This window comes from Macaca thibetana, chromosome 17 (assembly GCF_024542745.1).
Source record: "Macaca thibetana thibetana isolate TM-01 chromosome 17, ASM2454274v1, whole genome shotgun sequence".
NCBI classification, from domain to species: domain Eukaryota; kingdom Metazoa; phylum Chordata; class Mammalia; order Primates; family Cercopithecidae; genus Macaca; species Macaca thibetana.
In genome coordinates, this window is record NC_065594.1 from 19,235,830 (window position 1) to 19,262,820 (window position 26,991).

Consider the following 26,991-nt stretch of genomic DNA (forward strand, 5'->3'; position numbering starts at 1 on the left):
TGCTGAAGAACACTTTTCCAGAATCCAAAATATGTTTGCAGGGAGGCAAGAAGGAACAGGAGCAAGATGGGGCCTCCAGACAAACTGGCATAAGTCCTCGATGCCAGGAGCATAAGAAGGAGAAGCAAGGAGAGAGAAGATCTAGAAGCAAGGGAACTTCCAGAGCCCCTTCTGATGAAGAAATTGATACAGCAGCCCCTGGGGGTCCAGACTATCACTGAGACGCCTGTGAAAAGGCCAGTGCTTAGTCCAGCAGTGGACGAGGCAAGTAGACAGTGAGATGACCTTGTCATGAGTTTTGGATGGGCTCAAGTGAGAAAAGAAGGTAGAGGAGAAATGATTCGTTTTGTGTTCAAGATGAAAAGGCCACCCTCCCTTCTCCAGGGGAATGAATTCTTATGTAGCTCGGATGTGTGTCTCCTCCAAATCTCATGTTGAAACATGAGCTCCAGTGTTGGCGGTGGGCCTGGTGGGAGGTGTTAGGATCGTAGGGGTGGATCCTTCGTGAATGGCTTGGTGCCATCCTCACAGTATTGAGTGAGTTCTCACTATGAGTTCATGTGAGATCTAGCTGGGTAAAGGAGACTGCCACCTCCTCCCTCCCTTGCTCTTGCTCTTGCCATGTCATGGGCCTGCTCCCTCTTCACCTTCTGCCATGAGCAGAAGCTTCCTGAGGCCCCCCACTGGAAGCAGATGCTGGTACCAGGCTTTATGTACAGCCTGCAGAACCATGAGCCAAACAAACCTGTTTTCTTTATAAATTACCCAGTCTCCAGTATTCCTTTATAGCAACACAAACGGACCAACACAGATTCCCTTCCCTGAGAGCCAAGTGGTGCCACTGGAGAGCGCCTCCCAGATGCTGGTCCCCAGGGGGGGCTCCCGGGTGAGTCGGTGGGGGCAGGTGGCAGTCAGGCAGGGACCTCGCAAGCCTGTGGTCCCAGTCACGTCCTTGAACTTCCTGCAGGGTCCCCTCGTGGAGCTTCCCTCTGAGCATGGTGAAGGCCAGAAGAGAAAAAGAGGCAGCAGAAACCGTTGTCTTTCACTCTGATAAGGGTTGTGTGGGGCTGATGTTGGAAACCCATCGCAATCTCAACAGCATGGGTGCTGGCCAACTCCGAGGGACGCGACAATAGGCCCACCTGTCCCAGGGCACATCGGCTGAATGTCACCTCACCACAGAGTGTCAGCCAAGTTTCCTTCTTTTAAAGAACGTTGAGGCTGGGCGCGGTGGCTCAAGCCTGTAATCCTAGCACTTTGGGAGGCCGAGACGGGCGGATCACAAGGTCAGGAGATCGAGACCATCCTGGCTAACATGGTGAAACCCCGTCTCTACTAAAAATACAAAAAACTAGCCGGGCGAGGTGGCGGGCGCCTGTAGTCCCAGCTACTCGGGAGGCTGAGGCAGGAGAATGGCGTAAACCCGGGAGGCGGAGCTTGCAGTGAGCTGAGATCCGGCCATTGCACTCCAGCCTGGGCGACAGAGCGAGACTCCGTCTCAAAAAAAAAAAAAAAAAAGAACGTTTTGGCTGGGCCAGGTGGCTCACGCCTGTAATCCCAACACTTTGGGAGGCCGAGGCAGACAGATCCCCTAAGGTCAGGAGTTTGAGACCAGCCAACATGGGGAAACTCCGCTTCTACTAAAAATATACAAATTAGCCAGGCATGGTGGTGGCGCCTGTAATCCCAGCTACTCCGGAGGCTGAGGCACGAGACTTGCTTGAACCCGGGAGGCGGAGGTTGCAGAGAGCCAAGATTGTGCCACTGCACTCCAGCCTGGGTGACAGAGCGAGAGACTCCATCTCAACAATAAGTAAATAAATAAAACTAAAGGACAATTTAAGATTAAATGACGAAACACACAAGTGGAGGATGTATGATGCTTGTTCTGTATGGCTTTGCATGAGATTATTATCACCATCTTGTGGAGGGCAGCTTCTTGGGTGTGCAACCTCCCTAGGACTTCACAATTAGAAGGATCCCACACTTGGTTTAATGCTCTGCTGTTGCTGTCTTAATAATCATGCTGGAAAAAAGTGGCCCATGTTTTCATTTTGTACTGGAGCCAGCAAACTATGTAGCTGGTCCTAGACTGGTGAGGTAAGAAATACAGGTATCACCAACTTCCCCATTTCCAACGAGGAGACCAAGGGATAAGGTGGTAAAATGGATTCCCTAAAGTCACCCCGCTAGTAAGCAGCTAACTCCAGCCCCAGGTCTCCCTATAGCAGTATCTAGTCTGATCCATGAATGTAATGAGCACGTTTCTGAGCACCTGCCCAGATCGGGACAGTGACTTCATCCCTGCCCCATGCCTTCTATCATGAGCCCCTTACACTGTTTATATCACTTGAGACTCCCCGGGCTCGAACTGATGCCCATGCCGGGCCAAGCTGGGCGAGTCAGATGGTCTCTCCAGGGAATGTAGAACTTGCACCTAGAGGGACAGATGGCAGGAGGGGTAGAAGGGGCATCCGGAGCCATCGTGAGAACAGAGGAATGGCAGGTTCAGGCATGGGAAAATCACATGAAGCCATCTGCATCTCCCACTCTCCCTTCCATATCCTAAATGGCTCCCAAGGAGACACAGTCTAGAGGAAGGCTGGGGTCTCCCATACGGCCAGGTGATAATAATCCAGGAACTTAAAGAAAACTGCTTCACGTGTCCTCACCTATGGTCAAAAATCTGCCAGACCTGCTGGGAGAGAAAGTTCCAGGAGGATGGAGAGTAGTGGCTGGCAACATCTACCGCTTCATGTTTACAAACATATGTAGCACTTGCTATGTGTTAAATACCCTTCTACATGTTTTACATCTGTCAGTTCATTTAATTGCAACAACCCTATGAGACAGGTATTATTATCATCAACCCCAGTTTATACGTAAAGAAACCGAGGCACAGAGAGGTTAGGTAACTTGCCTGAAGAAGTCACACAGCTTGTATGAAGTAGAGCCAGGATTTAAACCCAGACCGTCTGGCTCCAGAGCCTAGGTGTTTAACCCTCTTAGAAGCTGCCTCTCAAAAGTGTTATTCTGGCCAGTCTGAAATAAGCAACATGCAATTTCCATTTTTAAGTTTCATTTTACCTTCACAAAATGCAGTGTCTCAGAAGTCTTGACTATTTGAAATCAGTAAGGCCTCTGAGCAGTCAAAAGGGATGTTACAAAGACGATACACAAAAGCGTGAATATTCAGTCCCTCCAATTCCCACTCAATGCCTATTTGCTCTATCTCCCTCTTTCTGTCCCTCCCTCTCTCTCTCACTTACACACACACACACACACACACACAGAGAGAGAGAGAGAGAGAGAGAGAGAGAGAGAAAAGTTTTGTTATCCACTTTCAAGCTCACAGTAAGTGAGAAGGAAATGGTAGTTCACTATGCTGACAAACATTACTATGAGCCTGGCAGTAAAAGAGGAGACAGAAAAACCCTAAAATCAATTCGATAAACGTACAAAACATGGCAGCAGGGCTTCATGGAATAATGTTCAAACAGCCCTAAACACCTTCATCCTCTATCCCAACTGTTTATTATACAAATAGCCTTCTCTTGGTAGTTAAGCCATTTCCAGCAAGGTTATCAATGATTTGCAGATGAAGAAATCCTGATTCAATAAGCTGCTCAGAATATTTGCCACATTCAGTAGATGACATTTGAAAAGGCAGAGGAATATGTGTTACTTTTTTTAAAGATTTACGTCTAAAATGGTTACTTTAGGAAAAAAGTTTGAGAGCTTAAGTGGGTAGACAGATATTTTTATTTCTTTGTTGGTTGGTTGATTGGTTAGTCGAGGGGGAGGTGCTTGTTATTTTGGGTTTGTACTATATGTTGGTTTTCTAAAAAAACGTAGTTGCCCTTTAAAAGAGTCATGTGCTGTCTAGTTCACCACAGTCCCCACCCTTCCTTCTTCATGTTGAATTTTTTGTTTTAAGATAATGGTAGGTTCACATGCAATTGTACAAGATCATTTAGAGAGATCCCATGTTCTTTTTACCCAGTCTCCCCCTAACTGTGACATCTTGCAGAACTCTAACACAAGATCACAACCAGGATATTGACAAGGACAGTGAAGACACAGACAGTTCAATCACCAGCAGGATCCCGCGGGATAGACCCACCCATCCTTATCCTGCTCCTCCTCAGCCCCAGGCAAAGGCAAACACTAATCTCTTCTCCAATTCTGTAATTTTGTCAAATGGAGAGTGTTATAGAAATGAAATCATGGAGTATGTGGCCTTTGGGATTTTTTTTTTTTTTCACTCATCGTAATTCCCCGTAGGTTGATCCATCTTGTTGCGGGTATCAATAGTGCGTTGCTTTCACTGGCCAGTAATAGTCCAAGGTGGTTTGTTTACCCAGACACCCACTGGAGGACACAGGCACCATTCTTTTTTGCTTTTTTCCCGGATGGTTTCCTCATTCATATGACCTGCCTTGCCCTGTGGACATTTGAACTTTCAACCCCCGGGGTGGTGTCTCACCTAGGACAGGAAAACTATCCGAATCCAAAAGATATCCACAATGACTCACTTCCTCTCAGGGTAGAGCTTTCAGTCTCTCCTCTCTGTGGATTATTCATGGCCACAATTTTAATCCCAAGGAGGAAAGCTTCCCCAGAATATAAGCGGCTCTGGCCCCCTATTATTAGCTGGTGTGTACTCAGGAAATGCAAAACTGGAACCAATATAAACAGGACAATAGATAGCACCAAAAGACACTCGAACATAAATATGGGAATTCCTTAGGGGGCACCTCCGCTTTGTGTTCTGCCTTCTGATAGCTTCTTTTGTGAGCGTAGATAAGCAGGGTCAAGTCCATTGAGAACTCTCTGTGCCTTATCTTTTACCCATCCTTATCTCTCCCTGATCCCAGGGAGATTTCAGAATGCTCCTGGGTTATGTACTTCATTCTTTCTCAGTGAATTCCTATTTTTCATCTGGCTAACTTCTGGGACATATCATCTTTGTTTTTTTAACATCTCACTCTTAGTATGAGATAAATTCTACTAGCCCTAAAGCACTCGAAGTGTCTTATATAACATATTTCGTTCAGTAAATATCTTCTGAGCACCTATTCTATGCCATGACTGTACTTAATGATGACATAAATTCAAATTCTTTAACTCACAAAATATATTCTCTAACTCAGCCACAAACAGAGTCATAAATGAGGGTTCTCCAGAAAATGGCCACCATGCTGGGTCCCCCACTGCCAGCATCTCATCTGTAGTGGATCAAAACCTTCTTGATTGAGCTGACTTGCTAGGACCTATGTCAGGAATTGGATATGTGTGGGTTGGATCAGTCTGCTCAGCTAGGTCCTGGCAGCAATAACCTCCTCGTTCCACCACAATACATTTTCCAATCATTCTTCACCTGGATTACTGGCAATGCCGCCTGAACGACTCCTCCTATCAATGTTGCTCACTGGTCATTCCTTTGACACTGAGGACCGTACTACACACCAAGCACTGGGAATTACAGCAAGAGCACCATTCTGTTTGGTCCCATGATGTTTGGGAAAATAAGTATGACTGCAAGATAAGTATGACTATTATTCCTGTTTTACAGAAGCACCTGAGGGGCAGACAGGTGACAGGACCTCAAAATCCCAGAGTTGATCCATTGGAGCGGGAATCTGAACTCAGGTCTGTCTGACATCAGAGCCCATTCTCTGGGGACTTGGCCAGACCACTTTTCTAGCCCCAAAGTCCCAGAAAAGACCTTCGCCCACCTCCCTGATAAGACAAATGCTTATCACCCATCTTTCTAGAAAAGAAGAACCCAGTCTGGGCCTCCTCTCAGAGGGTTCACGTAATTTCACTCCTCTAACACTGCAAATCAAGCTCTCAGGAAGCTGACTTCAGATGCAGACTTGGGTCGGTTCCTAAGGAGTGATGTGTGGATCAGGACCAGTGGGGGAGTAAAGAAAGGACTGGGTGCAGGGGGTGCAGGGGGATGTTGAACTTCGGTGCAGTCAGAGTTCAAGCCTCGGCGTACCCAAGGGGAACTGAAAGTGGCCCAAGTTAAGTCAAGGAGACCGTGCCTTTGTACCCACACCAACCAGGCACCAGGTGCAGACTGCCCCAGGAAGCAGGTCTGACCTTGGCCCATGCGAATCCCAGGGAGGGACTCAGCTGCGAGCTGTCTGCTGCCCTGCAGCTGGGGAATTGGGCAGTGCACTCCGGCATCTGTTAGGCTTAACTCTAGTTTTCTTTCTGTAGCTCTCCTGTCTTACAGAACCTCTAAATTGGGTCCAAGGAGAAGTCAAGTCAATTTTGTACATGTTTCCTACATTCCTCTTCTAAAGATCCCAGTATTCATTTTTCAATTCATTCCTTCCTCTTTCTCAATAAAGATAACAAGGTTTCTCTCCGCGGCCTCTACTTACCTGAGAAAAAATCAGGAAAATTGTCTCCCTGCATCTTCAGAGCTGTGACCTCTAGAAAGGTGCTCTGGGGGTGAGTTCTGCTGCTAGAGCCTGGAGTGAGCCTCTTCCCGTCTGCTCCAGCTGCCCTCTTCCTAGAGCCTCTGCCTTCTCTCCCCATCCCCCTCTGCTCTCCGACCCTCTGTTCCTGCCCATGCCCTTCGTGCCCCTCTTCCTAGAGCCTCTGCCTTCTCTCCCCATCCCCCTCTGCTCTCCGACCCTCTGTTCCTGCCCATGCCCTTCGTGCCCCGCACCTGGACCATGGCCACAGCATCCCACCATCCCCAGTCTTGCCCCCACAAATCCACCCTGCGCCCCTCCTGCTGCCCTAGAGATTTTTCTAGATGCAAACCTCCATGTGCCGGGTTCACCCATTGTTTCCACGATGAGAGTCCCATTCTTTACCCTCACATTCAAGACTCTCCCGATCTGGCCCTGCTGACCTCTTCAGCTTCTTTTCTTTTCTTTGTTTTTTTTTAAGTTCTGGGATGCATGTGTAGAACGTGCAGGTTTGTTACATAGGTATGCATGTGCCATCGTGGTTTGCCGGACCCATCAACCCGTCATCTACATTAGATATTTCTCCTAATGCTATCCCTCCCCTAGCCCGACTTCTTTTCTTGATAGCCCCTCCCCGCAATGACACACATATGCACATGCACACACACACACACGTGCACACACACGTGTACACACGCACACATCTGTGCACACATGCACATGCCACATGCACACATCATTCTGACGATGCTGAACTGGGCTTGGTTTTTCCTCATCCACCACATTACTCCTACCTCCACGCCATTCCCCACAAAGTTCCTTCCATCTGACGTGGCTTATCTTTCCTACACCAGGTTAACTCCTTCAAGATCCAATTAAGGTGTTTTCTCCTCCAGGCAGCCTTGCTTGCCACCAGAAGCTGGGCTACACCACCTTCCTGCCCGCAGCCTGGTTTCCACAGCACTCAGACTTGCTTCTACCACACCCCTTATTCTTCGGAAGTGTCTGCCATCACCGCGCTGCCATGCGCCTGCAGGCAGGAGAGCATCCCTTCTTTTTCTGTGTCCCCCATGCCTGGCACAGTATAGGAACTCAGGTTAAGCTTGTTGACCTGAACAGACCCAACCGCCTCTTCGGCATCCACACCAGCTATTTTCTGCATGTCCTCAACTCTCTACCTCCTTCCCCTTCACAATTCTGGCTTGCCCCAAATGTGCCCATTTTCTCTACTTCGCAAGGTGAGTATTCAGCACAGTTGTGCTGCACATTAAGTAAAACTGGTGTTAGGAAAAGTCTGTATTGTTTAAAAAAAAAAGTGAGGGTGATTGTTTCTCTTTGTAAAAGGCTGCTAGCCTCGGTTTCTTTAACAAGCAAGCTCCAAGCACAGTCACAAAGAGTACATGCCTGCAAATGCCAGTCTTCAAACTGAATGTGATTACCTCAGGATGCCTGTACTTTCTTCTTTATATTTTTATATATTATTTAAATTTTATATAATGAGAATGTCTCACACATTCATAAAAATCAAAAAGAAAACAGAAATATATTTTCATTGTGGGACAAACATGGAAAAATAATAGGCTTCCTGGTGACTTTTTTTAAAATCTCCAAATAGATATAAAAAAAAAAAAAGTAGGGCCAAGCATGGTGGCTCACACCTGTAATCTCAGCACTTTGGGAGGCTGAGGTGGGTGGATCACCTGAGGTCGGAGTTCGAGACCAGCCTGACCAACATAGTGAAACCCCGTCTCTACTAAAGATACCAAATTAGTCAGGTGTGGTGGCACATGCCTGTAATCCTAGCTACTAGGAGGCTGAGGCAGGAGAATCACTTGAACCTCAGCCTCTGAGGCAGAGGCTGCAGTGAGCCAAGATCGTGCCATTGCACTCCAGCCTGGGCAACGAGAGTGAAACTCCATCTAATAAAAAAAAAAAAAACCCAAATCCCTTAATCTCTAGGCTCACTAGCAGGAACAAATTGCACATTCGTAGGGCTCTATGCCCAAATGCATTTTAAATCATTCCATTTGAAAACTGTTTCTTTCACTATAACTCTCCAAGAGCCAATGTTTTAGAAACAACGTTAGCCATCCGGACACTATTGTGACACTGAAGATGTACACAAGAAGCAAACTCACAGTCAGGGAGCCTCAAATCCCAATCCACACAGTAAAGTAACTCTCAGCAAGTCAACGGCACTCGCTGAACCTCCACTGCTTTGACCATAATGAGCTAATCTCTGCACCCCCCACAGCTTTCCAGTAACAGGGGAAAAAAGTGAGACAACATATGTACACTTGCTTTAAAAAGTAAAAGACTAGGCTGGGAGCGGGGGCTCACACCTGTAATCCCAGCACTTTGGGAGGCCGAGGTGAGTGGATCATGAGGTCAGGAGATCGAGACCATCCTGGCCAACACAGTGAAACCCCATCTCTACTAAAAATACAAAAAATTAGCCAGACGTGGTGGCGGGCACCTGTAGTCCCAGCTACTTGGGAGACTGAGGCAGGCGAAAGACGTGAACCTGGGAGGCGGAGTTTGCAGTGAGCCGAGATCGCGCCACTGCACTCCAGCCTGGGCGACAGAGCAAGACTCTGTCTCAAAAAAAAAAAAAAAAAAAAAAAAAAGTAAAAGACTAAAGTCACCATGATAACAAGTGGCAGAGGGGTTAGGATTACTAATAATATGCCAGTAGCTGCCATTCCCCTGTCCCTTGCAGTCTCTGCCCCGTCCCTGTGGGTACAGCCATCCCTGTGTGTGGATTCTCCCCTCCCTGCAGGCTGCCCTCCAAATGCTGTCCTCCATCCTCATCAGGCAGGACTGATTCCCAAGCTCTGGTGCTTTCTGCCCATCCCTCCTTCAGGTACCAACCCTGGATGGCACTGAGTTTTTACACTAATGGGCAAAAATCACCAGCTGAACGGGAGCCTGAAACTACATACTCTTTCCTAAACATACATTTGTTTTTTTACTTTTTCATATTATTTTTTAGGGAGGGGTATCTCAAAAATTATTTTAAAGAAGCATTTGATTGCCCAATCTGGAGAATTCTTTTCTTAACAAGTTTTAGGACTTAAAAAGCCACATCATCTATTGGCTTACATCTTCCAATAGAGAGACTAAAAATCACTTTCACCTGTATTAAATCCCATTACATCCCTGCCAGGTGGGAGGCAAATTGTCTCAAATCCATGAGTCTTCTACACCATGAATGATATGGTTTGTCTGTGTCCTCACCCAAATCTCACCTTGAATTGTAGTTCCCATAATCCCCAAGTGTCGTGGGAGGGACGCAGTGGGAAGTAATTGAATCCTGGAGGCGATTACCTCCATGCTGTTCTCGTGATAGTGAGTGAGTTCTCACAAGATCTGATGTTTTTATAACAGGCTTTTCCAAACCCTTTGCTTGGCACTTCTCCTTGCTGCCGCCACGTGAAGAAGGACGTATTTGCTTTCCCTTCCACCGTAATTGTAAGTTTCCTGAAGCCTCCCCAGCTCTGCAGAACTGTGAGTCAATTAAATCTCTTTTTATAAATTACCCAGTCTTGAGTGTGTCTTTACTAGCAGTGTGAGAACAGACGAATACAATGGATTATCAAGTATCTGAGTGAGGGTGGTCAGGCCAGAACTAGAAGCTCCATGCCAGACCTGCTTGGTCCACTGGACCAGGCATTCACTTTTTTTCAGTAGCGAAGAAGATGGCAGGGAACATATCTGTCAATAACAAAGTGAACACTGTCTTTAAGACACTCCCCAGGGCATTTATCCTAAAGAAAGGAAGTTGATATACTGAAGAGATACCTACACCCCCATGTTTATTGCAGCACTATTCACAATAGCCAAGATTTGGAAGCAACCTAAGGGTCCAGCAACAGATGAGTGGATGAAGAAAATGTGGTGCATATACACAATGGAATAGTATTCAGCCATAAAAAAAATTAAATCTTATCATTGGCAGCAATGTGAATAAGCCTGGAGGACGTAATTGTAAGTAAAATAAGTTAGGCATAGAAAAATAAATACCACATTTTTTTTTACTCATATGTGGAAGCTAAAAAAAAAAAAAGATTGAGCTTAGAGAAGCAGAGAGTAGAGTTGTGGAGATTAAGATGGGAATGGTAGTGGGGAAGGGAGAATAGGGAGAGGTTACAACCAGATGGGAGGAATAAATCCTAGTGTTTTGTAGCACTGGGTAGGGTGAATATGGTTAACAATAATTTAGTGTTATTTTCAAAAGCTAGAAGAAAGGATTTTGAATGTTCACAACACAAAGAAATGATAAATGTTTGAGGTGATGGAAACGCTAACTATTCTGATTTGAGTATTGTACACCATATGTTGAAATATCACCTGTACCCCAGAAATTTGTACAATTATTATGTGTCAACTAAAAATAAAAGGAAAAGAAAAAATATATTCCCCCAGGACCTGGCAGCAAATATCCCATTGAAAGAAAACTGGGATTCCCAGTTTTGCTTTTATAAAAACCTCTGATATTCATCTTCTCAAGCAATAATAGCATCTTTGTCTAGGGAAAAAATCTGGTTTATTTATATGGTTTGACTTATATCTGGTAAGGAGAGGAGTAGAGGGTGGTTGGTGTTCATTAGTATCATGAAATCAGTACAGTGGAGCAATTAAGAGCTTAGACTTTAGAGTCTGAAACACTAGGGTCCCTTTCCCAGTTCAGCCACTCATGCATCGTGTGGACATAGACTAGTTACTTATCCTTTTATTGCCAACACCTGACTCAGAGTGTTGGCAATGAAATGACTTCATGAAAGCCAAGTTCAGGATAAAGAACTTCATGCATAGTGAGCATATAAAACATTATCATCATCATCAGCCATCAACAACCAGAAACTTCCAATCACCTGCCACATTCAAAGACCTGCCCAAAGCACTGAGAGTTGTTCACAGTTCTTTTTCAGAAGAATGTTTGAGAGATTTGAGAGGTATTTGTCAAGTATAACAATGGATTTAAAGATATTCAGGAAAAACTATCAGCATAATCACTTTTCTAAACTACAAGCAAACTGCCTAACATAAGCATTATCTTTTAACTATACAAACAATGCAAAGTAACTAGTTTAGAAAGCAAGGAGGTGCAAAGAAGCATCCATTTGCGTGGACATTTGGTCACTGGTTTCTCCTATGCTTAAGTTGGTTGTTTCTTAGGGGCTGGCCACAGTCCCCTTGGATGAGAAGCTTACAACCATCGTAGTCTTGCTTCTGCTACTTTAATTTCCAAGCTCATAGGAGCAACACTATAGCTAAATATCATGACTAGAGATGAATGTTCAACTCCACACACACACACACACACACACACACACACACACACACACACACACACATATCCTCCCCTCCATGACATCCCACGTCCCCATCACCCTCAACTGCAACTTTCTATGGAACTTTTATCCACTTCTCTGGTTCTTTGTTCTGGGACATCCTCCCTTTTACACCAAACATGGAGTCATGCCAGCTACTCTTGTTTATTACCACACAGAATGGCTCGTACCTCGTAATGTAGGAATGTTCTGTGCTATTGCTGCAAACCATTAAACTTTAAAGCACAGAACAGCTTTCGTGTTTCTTCTTCTTTGGAAGAAGACAAAGCACTGACTTCACTGCCATTTGTTTCATAACTTACTCACATTACAGCCCTGAAAACATTCTACTGTTTTGGGTCAAATGACTTCCTTGAGGGAGGACCATAGGTTTCTACAGCAGAACCAGCAGGTTAGCTCTCAGGATCAACCAACGTATGCGATGGACTCTGGCTTCCAAGAGCTGGTGCTTTGGTCCCCAGATTAAGGGCCATTACTATATATAGATCAGCCATCCTCACCACCCATACAGCAATGGACCAATTTGGAAGGAGCCACTGGTCGGCTTTATACTTAGAAGACAATTATAAGAGGAGCAACAGAGGGTAGTGACCTTACTGAATGCTCTTAGTACTTCTACTCATCCAGAGACCTATGAGGCTGTGAGAAGCCGAAACTGATGTGCTGAAAAGTAGAGTGAAATGGAAATAGATCTGTTATGAGACAGAAGGTCTTAGAGCCCAAAATTAACTTACTCCAAACATCCATCTTTGCTCCCAGTCCAAAAGTCATCCAACATAACTCAGCCAATGCCAGCGTCCAGAGAATTAATGAGTAGCTGCCAGTTTCTGCTAGATCATTCTTTATCAGAACATAATTCTGTAAGCCCCCTGTTAAATTTTCAGAACCCTAGAGGGAGGGAGCCTATCTCCTCTATCTTTACATTCCAGTTCTTAGCACAAATGGCTGGCACAGAGCAGGCTCACCATAGATATCTGCAAAGTGAGTTGAGGAAAAGCAAACATCATCTTCCTGAGCTTAGTGTTCTCAGGAATCCCCAAGCTTTTGAGGAATGGAGGAATGACCTTCTAACTCCAGTCACATCATGACTAGTGATGAATGTTCAGCACACACAGACACACACACACACAAACACACACACACACACACACTCCCCTCCGTGACACCCCATTGTTTCCCTAAACCAGAGTCAAGTACTAGGATGCAGGCTTTCTGGAATGTACCTCCCTGGAATTCCCAGCATCTGTTGATTCTATGAGTAACCGTCAGACACTGGCCACCACTATCTGTCATCAGATAATATCCTTTTCCTCCCACTAGCCAACTGGATTCTGAACCTGAAATACCCTTAGAAGGATATTTTCATTTCGGTTTGTAGTCTGGCTGCAGCCTCAGCCAGGCAGGCAGGCAGGATACAAGGGTCACCACACATTCCTGCTGGTTCTGGGAGGCAGAGCCATGGCCTCTCACCCTCAGGGCCTTGCCAGCCAAGATCCACCCATCCCAACAGCATTCTTCTTTCCAAGGGCCTCTCTCTCCAGCCAATGTCCTCTTCACCCTATTATTCTGAGGCACTTGGTTTTCCCTTGTTCCTGTGGGGTGGCCTAAGTGGGTGGCTACTTTCTACATGTCACAAAATTGCACTTGATTTTCTACCGTCTGGCCTTCTCCAATACACTGTCTATATGATCTGGTTTGCTACTCTCTCTCCAGTGTGATTTAAGAATTTCTTTCCCAAATGTGCTTTCCAGATACCAGGCTCCAGTGTTGAGCAACAGGTGTAGACTCCTTGTCAAAACTGTGCCAGAGGCTAACACCGCTGACAGGCAAGGGTCTCCTCACTCCCCAGGGACTCCACATCCTTGGACTGGAACAAGGAGAAAAGCTATAATTGGGTCCCCTAGAGCAGAGACTCAGGACTGGGGCCCATCTCGCTGGGGTTCTGGGGCGACATGAGATTCATACCTCTTCATTAATTTGATTGCCAAGAATTCAAGAGTGTATCCATTACTTCTTTTCAAAAATTGTATCTTCTTTATCTATTACTGCTTTTATGATTGAATTTTTTGTTACCGATTACTTGTTAATATCTGAATATTTCTATGGATTTCCTATGGAAAGGTATGAAAATAATTCTTTCTATGGTGCATTTACAGTTTCATAGGCTGCATTATCAGGTATACACTGGACAAGAGTCAGCTTATGTTTTGACAAGGCATTGATGACAGTTGAATCTTCAGTTTAAAATTTTATATATGTGATGACAGGAAGAATTTGTCACAGAATAGCTTCTGGCCCCTTCCATTTCAAACCTTGATCATCTTCTATTACCCACACATTTCTGGTGCCAGGTCCTTAACTGCCTGTTCACCTCAGCTCAGTCATGGAACTGGTTGAGTCAGCACAATCAGCATTAGAAGCATTTCTGTAAACCACTCCTAAACGAGTGGCTAGAAATAGTTAACTATACACAGAAGCAAATGTGAACCTCATAAATACATACCTCTAATCCAAACTAAATGTCTGCTTGACTCCACTTCCCTTAGTCTGATCCCAAAAATGGCATTGCAGTCACCAATTCAAGAAGGGAGTATATTGGAGAGGAAATTGCACTCGAAAGAGACCATGGTCTTAACCAATTATAGTTCATTTATCTTACTTGTATAAATTTTACAAAAACCTACAAGCATGTGAACAGTTTACTGGACCCTCACATGGCTGAGAAGGTGAAGGGGCCTGAGCCGAGGCTTTGATTGTCTTTATAGAAATCCATTCTGTCAATCAGAACAGATGTAGCTGATGAGCAGTTGGCTCCATTACCGGCACCTACTGGCTGAACGAGCATCCCTGAATGTTGACTGCTAACGTTCATAAACATCTGCACATGTTTATGACTAAAGACTAGGTTCTCACTCTAACTTGTTCCAAGTTCTGTTTTGCCACCCTTTGCTTTCGTTATATGTTATTGCAGCCTTCATCCGTACAGTTAGGCATTTTTAAATATGTGGTATATATTAAGGGGCTTTCTAGGATCACAGAACATATCTCTCTACAAAGGAGGATGTAAGAATAGTTTGGATTAAAGGGCAAAATCCGAGCATCCCTGAATGTTGACTACTGACATTCATAAACATCTATAGGTGTTTATGACTAAATGCGAGGTTCTCACTCTAACGTGTTTCAAGTTGTTTTGCCATTTTTTTCTTTCATTAAACCGTTCCTTCTTGCCTTCCTTTAAACACTCATTTGCTGTAGTCTCAACCTCTTTCATTTTTATGTTACTGAAGCTTTGATCTGCAGACAGTAGGTATTTTTAAATACATGGTGTATACTAAGGGACTTTATAAAGACAGGATTACAGAAGATATCTATCTCCAAAGGAGTATGTAAGAATAGCTTGGATTAAAGGGAAAAACATGTAGATCAGGTAGAGGAAAGTATTAAGCAGTCAACTGATGAGCGAGCCAACCAACCAAGCCACCGGGAGTCCTAGGAAGCATTTCCTGCCCTCAGATCAGGTCAGGAGCCAGACATTGGTGTCTGTGTGTTGACTTCTCCTCTACTGGAATGCACGTGTGTTGACAGGAGGAACTGCATCCTTCATCTCATGTGTCCAGCATGGTACATGTGCAATCAGCTTTATCAAACGAATGAATGAATGACCAAACATGGAGAATGGTCTATTTTGTTGACGGACGGTTAGGATTGTTGATGATTAGGAGTCATTGGAAACCTTGGCAAGTGTGATTCTGGCAAAGGTGAGGCAGAGGAAATCAGATCAGAGAAATTCCGGAAGCATGTTGTTTATGAAGGAAACTCATTGTGGATGCATGCTACAGGATGTAGGGAGTGAGGGGAACCGGAAGTGCAGTTCCGAACAGGGCCAAACATCTGGGTTTTATTTTATAAAAGAAGGTTTCCAAAAAGAGAGGCGGAGACCCAAAGAAAAGAGAGCTGGAGGCCGGGTGCAAGAGGCAGAACAGGGATGTGTCTAGATGAGGGTGACAAAAGGCCTTCCTGAAGCCGGTGACTTAACGGGCTTGTATGGTGCAGGGTCCTGGACCTTGGTCTCCTGTAGGGAAATGCTTACCTCAGGGGCCACAACACCGGCACAAGCAAATGAACTTCCTGGTAAAAAGGAGGGACACCATCACAGAGACATCAGAAGGGAGGCATCAGAGGCACCAGGTAACGGGAGGGGAAGCAACATGCAGCATGGACAGAAGGCAACAGTGGAATGAGAATGCGCCAGAAGGTCCTGGTGGGTGGCAAGCAGCATTCTGCCTCTGCCAACTCATCAACACAACACGGGTTCTTTTCGTTTTTCCTCTAACCACAAATCATTCATTAATTTTCTTTAGTGTCCTCCGGGATTGCCATCCTCCCATTTCCATTGAGGAGATTCCTGAACTTTACAAAAGTGTTCTGTGGGTTACAACCAGACTTGAAAGCAGTGAGGGAGGAGCACAAACACACATTTCATCATGAATTTTCATCATGAATTACATGCACCTGGTAGTCCTTCCTCAGACGGGTGCATATTTTACCTAAGTGAATTACCCTGGAGTTGTGACTTTCTAATTCTGTCTTAATTAAACATGTTTCCTTTCCCAATTAGCCAGGTCTATGTTGAGTTTTAATGTAACCCTCCAAGGTGCCAACATTTCCCCCAACATACTGTCACACACAAATTAAATGTCCACACATTCCACTTATTCAAGTAAAAGAACCAGATGTTCATTCCCATTTTTTTTTTTTTTTTTTTTTTTTTTTTTTTTTTGAGACAGAGGCTCACTCTGCCACCAGGCCAGAGTTGCAGTGGTGTGATCTCGGCTTTCTGCAACCTCCACCTCCTGGGTTCAAGCGATTTTCCTGCCTCAGCCTCCCGAGTAGCTGGGACTACAGGTGTGCACCACCACGCCCAGCTAATTTTTTGTTTTTTTAGTAGAGACAGGGTTTCATCATGTTGGCCAGGATGGTCTCGATCTCTTGACCTTGTGATCCACCCACCTCGGCCTCCCAAAGTGCTGAGATTACAGGTGTGAGCCACTGTGCCCAGCCCATTCCCTCTTTAATTAGCTTTTTCTCCTTTTTTTCCCTATGCCTTTTTGATTTTTTGATCTCAACACAAAGCAAACACAAATCTAGAAAGACAGAGAGAGAACTTCATCTGGAAACAAAAGATAGAACCCTTTTCATTTCATTGGCTGGCAATAAAGACTGAAACTTCATCACCATGTTGCCTGGCAACCCAGGAAATATTGTTGTGATTAAACAAAAACTATCTGGAGTAAATTCACAATGAAACAGCCGAAAAGCATTATATCATCCTGCATTCCACTATGAAGACATGAGCAGCAGACACCCTGGGACAGTTCACCCCCCAAAACACAAAAAACAAATATACAACATCGCCAAGAAGCAGCCTAGAGGCCAGGAAATTCCCTGGACTAGGATCAGAAATCCTGGGCAAGTCTCATAACCTTTGGGGCAGTCAGAGTTTTTTTCATCTGCAGAAAGAACAAGTAGAATTAATAAGCTCTGACATTTCATGTTTCAAAAGAAATAGTAAAGACTGGGAGCATCGTGCCAGTCATCTTTTTGAACAGCAGCATTCATTTAAGAGCCATGAACAGTGATCCACAGGCCTAAAGGGTCAAAGTCGCCGATCTTGCCTTACATAAAATCCACAGCGGGATTGGTTGGGTTCCCATAAGCTGTTGATGCCCCAGTTATTACAAGTAACTCTCCTGGCTTAAAAAAGCAGCAGCTCGGCGTTATGAGAACAGCTCATCTCATTAAGACAAAAACATCTCCTAGAAATTTCTTTAAGGCTATTATAGCGAGCAACCTTGGAATCAAAGGGACCTCGCAAAATTAAAGCAACTTGTTTGTGGAAATCACAAATGAGAAGACTTTAAAAAAAAAAATCCGACAAAAGAAGCTGCAGATGAAACCTAAAAACCGCAGCAACAAAGCTTTGAAGAATATAGTGTGGTGGCTAAAAACATTAAAATCAAAAGACTCTGGGTTCAAATTCTGTCTTTACCACTGATTGGTTGGGGTGTTATTGAAACTCTGCATCTTAGTTTATCCATCTGTATGTGAGTATGATCACTGTAGGAATGAAATGAGTTAATAATATGCTTAGAAGAGTGGCTGACACATAGTTAGCGGCTGCTGTTATTTCAGCATGAGCCCATAATTGTTAATACCAGTGCTAGGGTCAGATGGGCCTGGATTCAAAGCCCAGCACCACTGGTTATTAGCAGCTGACCTTTGTGCAAGCTTCTTAGCCTCCCTTTAAGTCTCGGTTTTTCATCAATAAGATGCGAATAATCATATAATACCTCATAAAGTCGTGAGGATTAAATGAGATAACGCTTGTGAAATGCACAGCACAATGTAGCTATCACAAATAGTACTGTCCAGGATTCATCAAGAAATTTTTCTTCAATTTCCTTATTAATAGTTTCTCACTGTTTTTCCATGCCATAGAAAATAACAATGGGCCAGTCATGGTGCCTCATGCCTGTAATCTCGGTGGGAAGATCACTAGAGCCCAGGAGTTCGAGGGCAGCCTGGGCAACAAAGTGAAACCCCATCTCTACAAAAAATTTTAAAATTACCTGGGCTTGGTGGTGTACACCTGTAGTCCCAGCTACCTGGGAGGCTGAAGTGGGAGAATCACCTGAGCCCAGTAGGTTAAGGCTGCAGTGAGCCGTGATCATGCCACTACACTCCAGCCTGGGCAACAGAGTGAGACCCCATCTCAAAAAAAACAAAAACAAAAAACAAAACCCAAACAATAAATGGTTAAGACGGTAAATTTTATGCTGTACATATTTTACTACAACATCTTTACATTAAAAAAAGAAAACGTCGGCTATCATGACATTTCAATGAGGAAAAAAATAGTCTTTTCAACAAATGATGCTGGGAAAGTTGGATAGCTGCATGCAAAAGAATGAAGTTGGACCCTTTCCTCACACTTACAGAAAAATTACCTCAAAATGAGTCAAAGACCTAAATGTAAAAGCTAAACTATTAAACTCTTAGAAGAAACATAGGCATAAGTATTTGTGGTCTTGGATTAGGCAATAGTGTCTTAGCTATTATGCCAAAATCACAAATATCCACAAAAAATACATAAATTGGACATGATCAAAATTACAACTTTTGCCTTTCAAAGGACACCATCGAGAAGGTTAAAAAAAAAAACCTACAGAATGGGAGAAAATATTAGCAAATCATATATCTGATAAGGGACTTGTATCCAGCATATATAAATAACTTTTACAACTTCTTAATAAAAACACAAATTACCCAATTAATAAATGGGCAAAGGTTTGGACTAGACACTTCTCCAAAAGAGATATACAGATGGTTAATAAGCACATGAATGGATTCTCAACATCATTAACTCTTAGGGAAAGGCAAATCAAAGCCACAATGATATCATTTCATACCCATCAGGATGAATATAATAAAAAAGACAGAAATAACAAGTGTTGGTGAGAATGTGGAGAAATTGGAACACTCATTGACATTGCCAATGGGAATATAGAATGATGCAGCCATTTGTTTGGAAAACAGTCTTGACAGTTCCTCAAAAGGTTAAACATACAGTTACCATATGATCCAGCAATTCAACCCCTAGGTATATACCCAAGAGAACTAAAAACATGTCCATGCAAATATTGTACACAAATCATCATAGCAGCATTATTCATAACAGTCAAAAAGTGTAAACAATTAAAATTTCCACCAACTGATGAATAAATGTACCATATCCAGAAAATGGAATAGTATTCAACAATAAAAAGGAATGAAATGCTAATAAATGCTGCTGTATGAATGAAACTTGAAAACCTTGAAAGAAGCCAGTCACAAAAGACCACAAATACTGTGATTCCACGAAATCATACAGCCCATCAAGATAGCAAATCCATCAGCAGGAGAAAGTAGATCAGTGGTTTCCCAGAGGTGGGTCTATGGGGGATACCAATTATGGGAAATGGGGAAAGACTGCTGATAGGTACAGGGTTTCCTTCCAGAGTGATGAAAATGCTCTAAAACCGATCGTGGCAATGGTTACACAATTGTGAATATATTAACAACAACTGAATTGTACCCTTTAAATGAGTGAATTGTATGGCATGTGAATTATCCTTTAAAAGCAATGCTATACCCAGTAATGGATTGCTGGGTCAAATGATATTTCTGGTTCTAGGTTTTTGAGGAATCATCAACTGTTTTCCATAATGGCTGAACTAATTTACACTCCCACCAACAGTGGAAAAGCGTTCCTGTTTCTCCACAGCCTCGCCAGCATCTGTTGTTTCTTGGCTTTTTAAAATTGCATTCCGACTGGTGTGAGATGGTATCTCATTGTGGTTTGATTTGCATTTCTCTAATGATCGGTGATGTTGAGCTTTTTTTCATGTTTGTTGGCTGCATAAATGTCTTATTTTGAGAAGTGTCTGTTCACATCCTTTACTCACTGTTTAATGGAGTTGTTTGGTTTTTTTCTTACAAATTTGTTTAAGCTTCTTATAGATTCTGAATATTAGCCCTTTGTCAGATGGATAGATTGCAAAAATTTTCTCCCATTCTGTAGGTTGTCTGTTCACTCTGACAATACTTTCTTTTGCTGTGCAGAAGCTCTTCAATTAGATACCATTTGTCAATTTTGGCTTTTGTTGCAATTGCTTTTAAAGTTTTCATCATGAAATCTTTGCCCATGCCTATGTCCTGAATGGTACTGCCTAGATTTTCTTCTAGGGTTTTTTATAGTTTGGGGTTTTACATTTAAGTCTTTAATCCATTTAAAGTTAATTTTTGCATAAGGTGTAAGGAAGGGGTCCAGTTTCCATTTCCTGCATATGGCTAACCTGCATATCCCAGCACCATTTATTAAATAGGGAATCCTTTCCGCATTGCTTATTATTGTCAGGTTTGTTGAAGATCAGATGGTTGTAGATGTGTGGTCTTATTTCTGAGATCTCTGTTCTGTTCCAATGGTCCATAAAGGAATATAAATCATTCTATTATAAATATACATGCACATGTATGTTCATTGCCACACTATTCACAATAGCAAAGATGCGAATTCAACCTTAATGCCCATCAATGATAGACTGGATAAAGAAAATGTAGTAGAAATACACCATGGAATACTATGCAGCCATAAAAAGGAATGACATCATGTCCTTTGCAGGGACGTGAATGAAGCTGGAAACCATTTTCCTCAGCAAACTAACGCAGGAACAGAAAACCAAATGCCACATGTTCTCACTTATAAGTGGGAGTTGAACAATGAGAATACATGGACACAGGGAGGGGAACATTACACACCGGGGCCTGTCCAGGGGCAGGGGGAAGGAAAGCATCAGGAAGGATAGCTAATGGATGCCGGGCTCAATACCTAGGTGAAGGGTTGGTAGGTGCAGCAAACCACCATGGCACACATTTACCTATGTAACAAACCTGCACATCCTGCACATGTATCCAGGAACCTAAAATAAAATAAAATAAAATATTTGCAAAAAGACAAAAAAAAAAGCTGTTATAAATAAAAAATTAACAGTAGAAATACTCAGAAGCCTCTTCAGCTTGGAGGATCAATTCTGTAGACCTTCAGATGGGCCCAGGCCTATCTCCCAGCGTAAGCAGTAGGGGCTGACAATGGGACTGTCTGGAAGGCACCCAAGATGGAGAGAACCTGGGAGAGATTCCAGACCAGTCGCTGAATGTGTGCGAGTTCCCTGCACCCTTTCCCTTCTTCAGTTTCATGGGCGAAAGGTTGTTCAGTTTCACGGGTTAATGAAATTTGGAAACGCAGATAAACTGAGCACCCAGCCCTCTTTCCCCCAGTAAAATAGAACTGGTCACACCGCAAGTAGGCGTTCGTCTTCCTTGCTCAAGCCCCATCCCATGAATCCTGTCTACCTGTAAGAATCTACAGGAGAGCGCCATGAGGTAGACTGTGCTTTGGAGGATAGCATCTCAAGGGAGTTGAAAGTGAGGAAACTAGCAGTGAGCCACTGGTCAACAGTGTGCAAACTGTGAAGAGTTTGCCAGCAGAGGCTGGGGTGTTTGAAGCTTACCTCAAAAAGGAGTCCCAAGGCTTTGTGTAAAACACTGTCTACACATAGTATTACTGCAGATTCCTCCTAAGAACCTACTAGTTAAAATTTTGTGTGTGTGAGGTTGCAGGAAAAGCGTACAATATTAGAGCAGAAAAGACAAGAGACTCAAATAGAAATGCAAAATGTTTAAAAATCTTCTTTCTCACTTTCGATTACTCTTTTCTTTCTTGGCTTTCCTGTCTTCTTTCTTCCTTTGCCTCTCTTTCCCTCTTCTGTCCTGCAATCACCTTCCTCCTTCATGTCTGGTCACAAGATGTTTCAGTAAGCAGCTTGTGAACATCTCAGAAAATGTGTGTCTCTCTGTCTGTGTATGCTGATACCTACCGTGGCACCTCACATGAAATAATTACTCTCGTTTGAATTAAACGCTACTGCACGGTGATCATCGGTTACAGAGCTCGAGCCCAATTTCTGTGGGTTGATGCCATTTCCTTGGGTTTTAAAGCAGAAATCCTCTGAGCGATGTACCTTAGACCGTAGCCCTTACGTTTGGCTGGTTATTTTCCAAACCGCTCCTTGTTCATATGTGTATTCCTATTCTTTCCAAGGCATATTCTGTGAAAACACATCAAAGCATTTCATTCTTCTAAGTCAGAGACTGGGTCAGACTGTATTTTCCAAAGATGGCCACATTTTTGTGGATCCATTCTGACCATGTGAAAAACGTTGTCTACACATAGTATCACTGCAGATTCCTCCTAAGAACTACTAAAATTTTGTGTATGTGAGGTTGGCATCAAGAAATGGGGTCTATGTTCCCTCCCTTTGGACATGAGTGGAACTTTGTAATTCCTCTACCAATAAAGAATGGCTATGAGATCTCTGAGGTTAGGATATCAAAGGTAATACAGATTCCATCTGGGTCTCCTTTTCTTGGGACACATGAACTGGTATTCATTAGCCACGATGTAAGACATTTGACCCTCAAAGCTACTATGAGGGAGAGACAATAGGGAGACAGCACATAGAGAGTGCCAAGGAGCCCCAGCTGTTCCGGCCCCCAGCTGTTTGTGTCTTCCCAGCCCTGTCAGCAGACATATGAGTGAGTAAGCCTTCAGAGGACTCCAAGTTCAGCCTTCAAGTCATCCTATTCAATGCTAAGTGGAACAGCAACAAGCTATCCTTGCCCAGACTGAAGATTTGTGAGCAAAATAAATGTTTTTAAGCCACCAAGTTTTGGAATGAATATTACAGAGCCATACGACTGTAAGAGTGTCCTCCCCTAGACCAGGAGAAAGGAAGCTATTTTCTGAAATATAAACCTTCAGCTCCTCCATCACTCCTTAACAAGTCTCTAATCTGTAAGTCACCATCGTCTGATAGAACCTCCTGCCACAGAATGTGTTACTATGGGGCCTGCTCCCAAGTCACTGTCAGGTAGCAGCTGCTCGTCAGGGCAGGGCTGGAACAGAGAGAAGAAGGTTAAGCTAGTACCTCTGAAATATCTCCCAGGTATCATCCACGGGAGGTGACATCTCCCTCCCTATGTTTTAGTGATACAAACATGTATGGTAAAATTATGAGAAAAAAGCAAGAGAATGGTCAATAAGAAATTCAGTGTAGGGCAGGCGGTGAGGTCAGGCACACAGGTAGTGAATGTTAAATTCAAGGGTGCTCATTTGACGGTTACGCTTCCTAACTTACATATACATTACCTATATTCCTTTGTGTGTATAAAATATTGCATAGCAAAAAAAAATGACTAAAAATAAATGTTAGGTTAATAAACGTTTCTAACTTAAAAAAAAAACAAGAACCACTTGGCCCCATCCAATGAGTTGCCCTGCCCTGCCCTCACTATATATATTCTGTCTCGTGCTGACTTCTCCATTCTTGCCGCATTCACATGGCTCTATCCAGTACTGGTCCCCTCTTGCTGTGGCCTAACTGGTTTCCTGCCCCTATTTCTTCTTCCCATGACACACTTCTGCTGTCCTGTCAGCCTTCCTTTTTTTTTTTTTTTTTTTTTTTGTCTGAGACAGGGTCTTGCTCTGTCGCTCAGGCTGAAGTGCAATGGTGCCATTATTGCTCACTGTAGCTTCAACCTCCTGGGCTCAAGGATCCTCCCACCTCAGCCTCCCATGTAGCTGGGACCACAGGTGTGCACCACCACACCTAGCTAAATTTTAAAAAAAATTTACAGAGACAAAGGTCTCATTTTGTTGCCAGGCTAGACTCGAACTCCTAGGCTCAAGGGATCCTCCCACCTCCATCTCCCAAAGTGCTGTGATTATAGGCATGAGCCACCACACCCCACCCAGTTAGCCTTCTTAAAGCACCACTCTAACCCTGCCTTGCACAGCTCGGTCTCTTTCAGAGCCCCTCATGGGTCCAGCATTAAAATCTAGAGCCCAGGCTGGGCACAATGGCTCATGCCTGTAATCTCAGCACTTTGGGAGGCCAAAGCAGACAGATAACTTGAGGCCAGGAGTTTGAGACCAGCCTGGCCAATGTGGCAGAAAACCCATCTCTATTAAAAATACAAAAAATTAGCTGGGCGTGGTGGTATGTGCTTATAGTCCCAGCTACTCAGGAGGTTGGGCGTGGTGGTATGTGCTTATAGTCCCAGCTACTCAGGAGGTTGGGCGTGGTGGCGTGTGCTTATAGTCCCAGCTACTCAGGAGGTTGAGGACTGAGGCAGGAGAATCGCTGAATCCAAGAGGCAGTGAGCCTGTATCATGCCACTGTACTCCAGCCTGGGGGACTGAGTGAGACTCTTTCTCAAAAATAATAATAATAATAATAATAATAATAATCTAGAGCCTGACTTCCTTAGCCTGGTAGTCAAAGCCCTCACAATCCAGATGCTTCCTGTTCATGACGCTCCAGCCAAGCCATGCCTTTTCCCATTCATGTCTCCTGATCTCCCACACGAGTGTCTTTGTTCTGCGATTCCACTCGTCTCTCTCCTACTTCTCCGCGTTTCCGTCACATCCATCCTTGAAAACCCAGTTCCAGTATCTCCACTTTCTTTTTTTTTTTTTTTTTTTTTTTTTTTTTTTGAGACGGAGTCTCGCTCTGTTGCCGGGCTGGAGTGCAGTGGCCGGATCTCAGCTCACTGCAAGCTCCGCCTCCCGGGTTCACGCCATTCTCCCGCCTCAGCCTCCCGAGTAACTGGGACTACAGGCGCCCACCACCTCGCCCGGCTAGTTTTTTGTATTTTTTAGTAGAGACGGAGTTTCACCATGTTAGCCAGGATGGTCTCGATCTCCTGACCTCGTGATCCACCCGTCTCGGCCTCCCAAAGTGCTGGGATTACAGGCTTGAGCCACCGCGCCCGGCCAGTATCTCCACTTTCATGAGGGCTTTTCTGATCTACCCTAGGGTAGATACACGCACAGCATTCTCACCACTCCTTGCCAGCAGGGCTCCAAGTGTTATGGACAGGGAGCACTCCTCACTTTCTGACCTGCGTATAGGTAGTCCATGCCCGTTCCTTTCCCCTATGAGACTGCAGGTTCATTTAGGGCAGGGGCCATAACTGATTCATTCTGTTTGCCCTTAAAATTTCTTAACACATCAGGCAGGGCGTGGTGGCTCATGCCCATAATCCCAGCACTTTGGGAGGCCAAGGCAGGTGGATCACCTGAGGTTGGGAGTTTGAGGCCAGCCTGACCAACATGGAGAAACCCCGTCTCTACGAAAAATACAAAATTAGCCGGGTGTGGTGGCATATGCCTGTAATCCCAGCTACGTGGGTGGCTGAGGCAGGAGAATCGCTTGAACCTGGGAGGCGGAGGTTGCAGTGAGCCGAGATCGCGCCATTGTACTCCAGCCTGGCGTTAAGAGCTAAACTCCATCAAAAAAAAAAAATTTCTTAACACATCAAACATTCTATATTTTTAGAATGAATGAATGGGACACTAAATAAATGAATTCTACATCAAGATAATGAATGAATTCTACATAAAGAGCTAACCTAGGAACACTATGAAGTGAAGAAAATTTGTCTTTGATGTCTCCAGCCTACCTAGCTAGTTGCCCTCCCTGCTAGGAGTTTATCCCTTCCCATCCTAGGAACTGCATATCTACTCGCCCAAGCAGAACCTGCCTCTGGAAAAATATCTGCTAAATTCATTTACGCTCCTATATAAACCACTGAGAAGGCTTCTGAGGTTATTGCTCTTTCACTGAGAAGCACTTATTTTGTTAGCAGAATACAAGGTTGAAGACTATATCAGTACTGGATTGAATAGTGTAGTCCCAAAATTTGCTTCCCCTCCCGCAACCTCAGAAGGTGACCTTATTTGGAAAGAGGGTCTTTGCAGATCTTAGTTAAGGTGGGATCATACTGGACTGGGGGGACCCTCAGTCCAATGACTGGTATCTTTATAAAAAGATCATGAAAGACACAGAGACAAAGACAGCTGCATGAAGAGACAGAAATTGGAGTGACGCAGCTAAGGAATACTAAGGATTGCCCGCAACCACCAAAAGCTAGGGAGAGACAAAGACGGATACATCCCTGGAGCCTTTAGACACTTTGATTTCAGACTTCTGACCTCCAGAACTGTGAGAGAATGCATTTCTGTTGTTTTAAGCCACCCAGTTTGTTGTACTTTGTTACAGCAGCCCAGGAAACTAATACCATGTCTAAAAATCTGAAATACTGGCTTCTATGGCACAACTGGACCCTTGGGAGAGGTATGTTGGGAGAAGGCTCCTGGTGCCCCAGAAGAGACCCACACCACCTGTTCTACTGTCCCAACCAGGCGGCTTGGCAGATGAGGGGAAGGAGCAAGGCTGAGAGGCGAACAGACCCTCAGCCATCACCATCGACAACTTGTAAAATGTGGGAACCAACAAGCACCCACTAACCTCTTTTTGCACTGAGCTTGTTCAGCTGCCTGCTGAGTGGGCTGAGAACAAAGTCAGGTGCAGTCATGAATACATGAGCCAATGCAGTGGTTATTAATACTTTGGTGTCATTGATCCTCAAAGAACATGGTGTGACCTAGGGACTTTCTCTGCAAGAAACACATGCAGATACTCACTGAAATTTGCATACAGTTTCAGGGGGTTTCACAACCCCCTGAAGCCTCTCCATAGAGGTAA